This window comes from Rutidosis leptorrhynchoides, unplaced genomic scaffold (genome assembly GCF_046630445.1).
Source record: "Rutidosis leptorrhynchoides isolate AG116_Rl617_1_P2 unplaced genomic scaffold, CSIRO_AGI_Rlap_v1 contig354, whole genome shotgun sequence".
NCBI lineage: Eukaryota > Viridiplantae > Streptophyta > Magnoliopsida > Asterales > Asteraceae > Rutidosis > Rutidosis leptorrhynchoides.
In genome coordinates this window covers 66,192-74,680 of record NW_027266591.1, presented here as the reverse complement: position 1 = coordinate 74,680, position 8,489 = coordinate 66,192, and the positions used below count along the sequence as shown (strand labels likewise).

Below are 8,489 nucleotides of genomic sequence, written 5' to 3'. Positions count from 1 at the left end.
TTGCATAATTGAGCAGTTTCACGATTAAGCGAAGTCTCGAGTCTTTGGGCATTCTTCCAGCTTTAAGAAATGCTATTGCAGGGATCACAAAATCCAATGGAGTGAACCCAACAGCGCCACAGATTGCTACAAAGTTTCCAAAAAACGGCATTGCAGCACACACAAAAGTGATCAGAATAATGTAAATTGAGCTGAAAAGAAGCCGGTATTGACAAATTCTAAGGGAGGATTTGGATTTGCTGGTTTGATCTGTCATCAGTTTTTCCTCGAAGCAGGCATATGTCGGCCTGCAATATATCTGCACCAGGCTCTAGGAATTAGTTCAAAAGTCTGAAAATTTTAAGGAATTTGATAATTGCTCCAAGGAAAATAAATGCAGGCTTTACCTGATAGCATCCTGACATCTGAATAACGGCAAATATATTTGCCATGACGGTTGTCCATTTTGGTTTGGTAAGGGAAGTGACAATGAAAGACTCGACTCCAGAACCGAATGCCCAATATCCGCTAAACGCCAATACCCAATAACTTACCATCATAATACTGTATGCTCCTGACACTCCTTTATAAGTATTCTTCTTTGCAGGTTCTCTAACAGTATTCTATTAAGGAGTTACATTGATCATTACATGGATTTATAAATGAAACTTGAGACGGGAAAAGGAAAATAATTTGTTTGGTTCATAAATACTCCCTCCATCTTCAAATAGATTCATTATTAGATACATCAACTTTTAAATGAATCTAAATTAGTAAAACATCATCTATATAAAGACAGAGGGTAGTACTCAATTACCTGTATTTCCGGAAGCATTGCATCCCCAAACGAGAAGGCGATCACACCAAGGCCGTTGAAGGCCTTAAATATATTGAGAGATGAGCTTCCGTGCTGACTATAGCTGATTGAATTTCTGTCAATCTCTTTTCCTATAAAATATGCAGAACACATAAATCTCTGAGATTTGAAAGTAAGTAAACGAAAGATATGGAGTAAAAACTTGGCCTACCATTATATATGGTAACACCAATAGTTGTGGCTGCAAAGCCAATTGTGCTGAAAGTGCACACTGCGTTAACCCATCTCAAAGAGTGAATGTCAGGAAGCTGAGAGAGTAAAAGCTGAAACGCTCCGAAGAAGACGATAAAGTGTTGTAAGGTCAAGGAACCATCACTGTAGAAGTGCTTGTAAACTGCCTGCACAGATTTTGAGAGCAAACTGACTCCGAGAAAGAGAAAAGTCAATCAACCAAGGATCTAGATTGTTTGAATGACTAACCTTGAGACAGATACCGGCAGCAATCTGAACGGCGATATTGTTTCCTAAAGAAGCTATCTGCTGAAAAAAGGCCGTAGACCAGTAACCCCAGAATCCTTCAAGAATACCCAAAAAAAAAGTTAGGAAAGCAGCGTTATTAGGAAAAGAAACTTGAACAAGAATTTTATATCCCGACAAGCTATGGATTCTAAAGTCTTAGTGTTGGGAATAAACGCCTTCCCCGAACTTAGTTACGGTTAGTAAGCTTCTGATATAGAAGATCCACCTAAATGGCAACTATAGAGCATACACACTTAACCAACCGATCACCAAGTTACGTTGAGTCTTGCAGCGGAATTATAGCAAAGATCGGAGCGAACCGACAACGATATGTAAGCCCGAAATAATGCAAGCAATTATAAATTTAAAGACGACACGATATTTAACGTGGTTCACCCTCGAATTAGGAGCTACGTCCACGGACAGGGCCAGGCCAGAAAAATCACTAGTAGAAAAATGTGTACAATCCTATTTTTCTACTATCTACTCTCTCACTGGAGTATCGTAATTAGCTATCTAATTACGGAACCTATTTTCTGCCTCACTCACTCTTTTCTCTCAAAAATGTATTACAAAGAGACTCTCACTTTGTTTGTCCTCTCTCTCACCTCTCTCGTTGTATTCTCTTTGAGGTGTCTTTCCAAATGAGTGAAATCCATGCCTATATATAGGCACTTCCACCGCCTCATTCCACCGCCTCATTTAATTGCTCCCAAAAATATCTCCTCTTTTGTCAAAGAAAAATTCCACCGACTAATTAGCTATCTCCTTTTTTTTTTTTACTTTTCTTTCTTTTCTTTTGACTTTCAACTTTGGTAGGCTGCACCTTATCAATCTCCCCCTGCAGCCCTAAACGAAGGAGATATGCTCGAACGGAATTCAATGAGGCAATGTCATGCCGATCCAATCGGCACATGACTGGTGCTTCTCCCAGGTCACTACTTTCGTAGTCATATCAGCTGCGTTCCTCTCTGTATGAATCTTCTTTAAACAAAATAATTTGGTCTTCAATTGTCTGTCTGATCCAATGATATATCACGTCGATATGTTTCGTTCGCGCATGGTACATAGTGTTCTTGCTTAAGTCTAGTGCACTTTGACTATCACAATAAACTATATATTCCGATTGCATTATACCCAATTCTTGAAGAAACCTTTTCATCCAGAGCATCTCCTTGCCAGCTTCCATGGCTGCTATGTATTCAGCTTCAGATGGTAGATAGCGCCACACACTTTTGTAATTTAGACTGCCAAGAGATAGCTCCCCCTGCAAATGTAAACACGTAACCTGAAGTAGACTTTCTACTATCAGCGTCTCCCGCCATATCTACATCAGTGTACCCTTCAAGAATTACTTTCGAACTTCCAAAACTTAGGCATAACTTGGAGGTCCCTCTGAGATATCTGAAGATCCATTTCACAGCTTCCCAATGCACCTTTCCTGGATTTGACAAATATTTGCTCACTACGCCAACTGCGTGAGCAATATCTGGTCTGGTACACACCATAACATACATCAAGCTTCCGACCGCTGAGGAGTACGGTACGTTAGCCAATTCATTCTTTTCTATCTCCGTTGTTGGACAAGCTCTCTTACTGAGCTTAAAATGAGCGGCAAGCGGTATTGAGACTGGCTTCGAGTTCTTCATATTGAACCTCTCGAGTACACGTTCAATGTACTTTTCCTGTGACAGCCATAGCTTTCCAGTCTTTCGATCACGGATGATATCCATCCCCAATATACGCCTTGCCGGTCCAAATCTTTCATTTCGAATGCTTCAGAAAGATTTGACTTTAACTTGTTGATCTCCTTGACATCTTGTCCACGATCAACATATCATCAACATATAGGAGAAGAATGGGTGAATTTTCCTTTGGGAAATTTGTGGATGTATACACAATGATCTGCCTCCGTCTTGTTTGAAGCCATGACTCACCATGAATGAGTCAAATTTCTTGTACCACTGACGAGGTGCCTGTTTCAATCCGTACAGGCTCTTCTTCAACTTACAAACCATTTTCTCTTTCCCTTTCACCATGAAGCCTTCAGGTTGCTCCATATAAATCTCCTCATCAAGATCACCATGCAAAAACGCAGTCTTTCACATCGAGCTGCTCCAATTCAAGGTTCAGACTAGCTGCTAACCCAAGTACAATCCTTATCGAGCTCATCTTCACCACGGGTGAAAATATCTCGTCAAAATCGATGCCTTGCTTCTGCCCGAAGCCCTTCACTACGAGACGAGCCTTGTACTTTATCAGCTTGTCACCTTCTTTCTTCAGTTTGTACACCCACTTATTCTTGAGTGCCTTCCTTCCCGTTGGTAGCTTAACCAACTCATAAGTGTTGTTCTTCAACAGGGAATCCATCTCTTCTTGCAATGGCTTTCTTCCAACAGTCTTTGTCTTTACAAGACTGTGCTTCCTCGAAGCTCTCTGGCTCCCCTCGTCAGTAATTAAAATATACTCAGAACTGGGATATCTTGTAGATGGCACCTGCTGTCTGTCGGACCTCCTCAACTGAGGTTGACCAGCTTCTTCGTGCTCAGCATCTTCAGCATTTGTGGACGCATCACCATCATCTACACTCTCTTCTGCTCCCCCGACGGCTGATTCTTCTATATCATCCCCTTGTTCCGATTCAAGCATCTCTACTCCATCTGTGGCACTTGGAGCTGATTCCGGTGTTATGTCGATAACACCTTCTGTAGATTTCGCATCGTCTGCTTTTGTGTACAAATTTTCTATGGCCTCGTGCTCATAGAAAATTACATCCCTGCTTCTCACAGTCCTCTTCTTTATCGGATCCCATAGCCTGTAGCCAAATTCCTCGTCTCCATATCCCACGAATATGCAAGGAATTGCTTTATCATCAAGCTTCGATCTCTGTTCTTTCAATACGTGCATGAATGCCTTGCAACCAAACACCTTCAAATGAGAGTAGGAAATGTCTTTTCCTGTCCAAACTCTCTCAGGAATATCAAAATTCAAAGGAACCGATGGCGATCGATTTATTAGATAGACCGCAATGTTCACAGCTTCACCCCAAATGGCTTGGGAAGTTTTGCCATTTTCAGCATACTTCGAACTTTCTCGACGATAGTCTGATTCATCCGTTCTGCAACACCATTATGTTGGGCGTTCCCGTAACTGTCTTCTCATGCCGAATACCATGTTTCAAGCAATACTCCTTGAACTCTCTTGAGACATACTCTCCACCATTGTCCGATCGAAGACACTTCAATGGCTTTCCGGTCTCTCTCTCCACCATGGCATGGAATTGTTGAAAATATTGAAATACCTGGCTCTTCGTCTGCAACAGGTATATCCACGTCTTCCGTGAAGCATCATCAATGAACGTGACAAAATATCTATTGCCACCCAACGAATCTACCTCCATGGGACCACAAACATCAGAATACACCAACTGTAACTTGTCTTTCTTCCGGTTGGAGTTCTTCTGAAGCGCAACTTTATGATGCTTCTCGAGTAAACAATACTCACAAGGGTTCAACAACTTTCCTTTGGCCTCCGGGATGAGGGACTTCTTGGCCAAAAGTTGCAATCCTTTCTCGCTCATATGCGCCAGCCGCCTGTGCCACAAATCTGGCGAAGTATCATCTGCTACTGCATTGAGTTGTCCTCGACACACCTTCATGTGTGTTCTATACAACGTACAACAAAGTGTCCTTTCGCTACCACCAAGGCTCCCTTGGTTAGCTTCCATCTGCCGTTGCCCAAGAAGTTATCATGTCCATCCTTGTCCAGCATCTGTACAGAAATCAAGTTCAGACGCATATCGGGAATATGTCGCACATCTTTCAGAGTTAGTGTGCATCCGATATTTGTCTGTACACAGATGTCACCAATCCCCACGATTCGAGAAACACTGGTGTTTCCCATATTCACTTCGCCAAAGTCTCCTGCTTTGTACGTAGAGAAATATTCTCTCTTAGAGGTACAGTGGAATGAAGCGCCATAATCCACTATCCACTCGACATCTGAACCTGCTACATGACAACATACTCCTCCATTACAAAATAGAGTTACACCACTAGTGTTACTAGATGATGTCGTAGCCGTTGTATTTCTGTCATCTCCCTGCTTCTGATTCTTGTCATTCTCTGGCTTCAAGAATTTGCAGTCTTTCCGAATGTAGCCAAGTTTACCACATTAGAAACATTTCACCCTACTCCTGGACTTGGATCTCTCTCCTTGAAATGTCCACCAGCTCTTCTGCTTTTGCTTCTACCTCTGTTCTCCGAGATAAAGGCATGCGACTCGTTCCTGATTGTATCTTTTCGACGAATTTCTTCGTTGAATAGACTTGCAGTAATCATACTCATTGTTACTTTGCCTTGTGGAGCAGAATTGGTTAACGACACCACCAACGTGTCCCAGCTATCAGGTAACGATCCAAGGAGCACACATGCTTGAGCTTCATCATCAAGAACAAGACCTGCCGTAGTTAACTGAGCTACCAGGCCTTCAAAGACATTCAAGTGTTCGGCAATCGATTGTCCCTCCTTCAGTCTCAAGTTCATGAGTCTACGCATCAAGAAAATTTTGGCTTGAGCGTTCTTCGTCTCATACATGGACTCTAACTTGTTCTAAAGAACTTGGAGGTCAGTTTCTTTGGCAATATGGTTATAGATGCTGATATCCACCCACTGGCGGATAGCTCCCACCGTCTTCTTTTTCAGCTTGCTCCACTGACCATCTGTCAGTTCCTTCGGCCTACTTTCCATCTCCTTCAACTGGATCCCATAGATCCTTCGAGTTGAGGTGATCCTCCATCATTGTCTTCCACAATGAATAATTTGTTGCCATCAATTTGACCATCGTTCCGGAATAGTTTTCCGCCATAACCTCCTCCACGATCTTCACTTCACAAGCTCGGCTCTGATACCAGTTTGTTGGGAATAAACGCCTTCCCCGAACTTAGTTACGGTTAGTAAGCTTCTGATATAGAAGATTCACCTAAGTGGCAACTATAGAGCATACACACTTAACCAACCGATCACCAAGTTACGTTGAGTCTTGCAGCGGAATTATAGCAAAGATCGGAGCGAACCGACAACGATATGTAAGCCCTGCAAGCAATAATAAATTTAAAGAAGACACGATATTTAACGTGGTTCACCCTCGAATTAGGGCTACGTCCACGGACAGGGCCAGGCTAGAAAAATCACTAGTAGAAAAATGTGTACAATCCTATTTTTCTACTATCTACTCTCTCACTGGAGTATCGTAATTAGCTATCTAATTACGGAACTATTTTATGCCTCACTCACTCTTTTCTCTCAAAAATGTATTACAAAGAGACTCTCACTTTATTTGCCCTCTCTCTCATTCTCTCGTTGTATTCTCTCTGAGGTGTATTTCCAAATGAGTGAAATCCATGCCTATATATTGGCACTTCCACCGCCTCATTCCTCCGCCTCATTTAATTGCTCCCAAAAATATCTCTTCTTTTATGAAAGAAAAATTCTACCGACTTAATTAGGTATCTCTTTTTTCTTTTTTTTGACTTTTCTTTCTTTTCTTTTGACTTTCAACTTTGGTGGGCTGCACCTTATCACTTAAAATCTCCGAGTACTAGGAATATGCTAACCAGATTCTGAATTCCTAGGATCATCTTATAAAGGATCAATTTCATCTAGTCTCTGCCATTTTATGACCACTGGTGTCTGGTCGTTTCAAATTACAGTAATTAGAATCATTGAACTCTCTTTCTAAATGCTGAAGGCATAAATAACAATTAGAATCATAAAACTGGAATTAACATCTCATCAGTCCTCAGATAGAGAGCAGATGAAGACTAATTAATTACCAAAGATGCTTTTTGCAAGATGACAATAAGTGACATGCTTTTTCCATTCCACTTCCATAGTGATGCTATCAGTAAACTAGAATACCACGTTGCAAGAGTAGCTGCCACTAAGCTACTTACACCTGCAATACATGGTAAATCGTTAATCCCACGACGGATCATATAAAAAAATCTAAAACCGCATATATTGTGATATAGAGGGAGTATTTCATAAGTATATGTATCAAAGTCTGATTTGGCGACATAGATTGAAAGGGAAGTGATGGTACCGAGTGGCCAGCCGAGGGAAGCTACGGCGTAAGGGAGGGGAGCATAGGCGGCCGGAGTGGCTATGGTGGTGGCGATATGGCAAGCAGCATGCTTCCATGTCCCTTTACCAGATATTCCTCTTGCCGATATTTCGACTTCTTCTTCTTCTTGATGTGAAATTGGATTCTCAAGTTCAAAGCTAGAGTTGTCTGCTTTTTTTTATTATTACTGTAGCTGGCTGTGAAGCTAGTTCATCTTTCTCTGTACCCATTGAATTGGGACTTTATTTTGTTTGGAGAATGACTCCATAGATTATCACTTATATATATATATATATATTATATATACTAGGAAATTAATCCACACTTTTTTTTCTTTCTATAGAAAATTCTTTAAAAATAATTTTAAGTGCTCGACATTTGAAATTACAGTGCAAAAAAATGATAAACTAATGTAAAAAATAACAACTAGCTATCCGTGTGTACATCATCTTGATTTTTTAAGATATTTGTAGCAATACGGAGCATCTCCAAGTACGCTTCTCTTTCGCAAGTTAAGGTTTTGGCGGCTAAAAACTGTGACACGAAGGCTAAAAACTGATGATCAACAGGAGTTTGACTGATTGGCACCCAACTTTACACAACACCCCTTTTTATTACTTGTTTTAGAAATTGAAACACTCGCACACGTACAGACCACACACAACACCGACCGATTCGTCTAAACTTTCTGACGAAAGCAGTATAGGAGGTGGCCGAATCGACTTCATGAAATTGGTCGGTTCAATCGATGAATTATTCACCCAGGTTTTGAATTCTCTCTCATTCTAACATCATCTAGACATAAAAGTCAAACGAATGGAAGAATCTCAATGTAGGAGTATATTTAATTCGTCGATTTGGGTATCTACAAATTAACGTACTTGATCAGATTGGAAGTGATTCGAGTCGGTCGGATTTCTCAATGAGCCAAGGTTTTTTTTTTTTTTTGAAGTTATGAGCCAATTTTGAATAACCAATCGAATTTTATCGAACAATTAGACCCAAGTAACGGAATCCGTCAAATGTTGCTGACATAAAAATATATATGTGG

At 40.9% G+C, this 8,489-nt stretch overlaps 1 pseudogene; it reads right to left on the bottom strand.

Annotated features, from left to right (window-relative positions):
• Nucleotides 1–10: 10 nt before the first annotated feature.
• On the bottom strand, nt 11–8,166 carry LOC139883102 (GABA transporter 1-like; annotated as a pseudogene).
• Between the last annotated feature and the right edge of the window lie 323 nt (nt 8,167–8,489).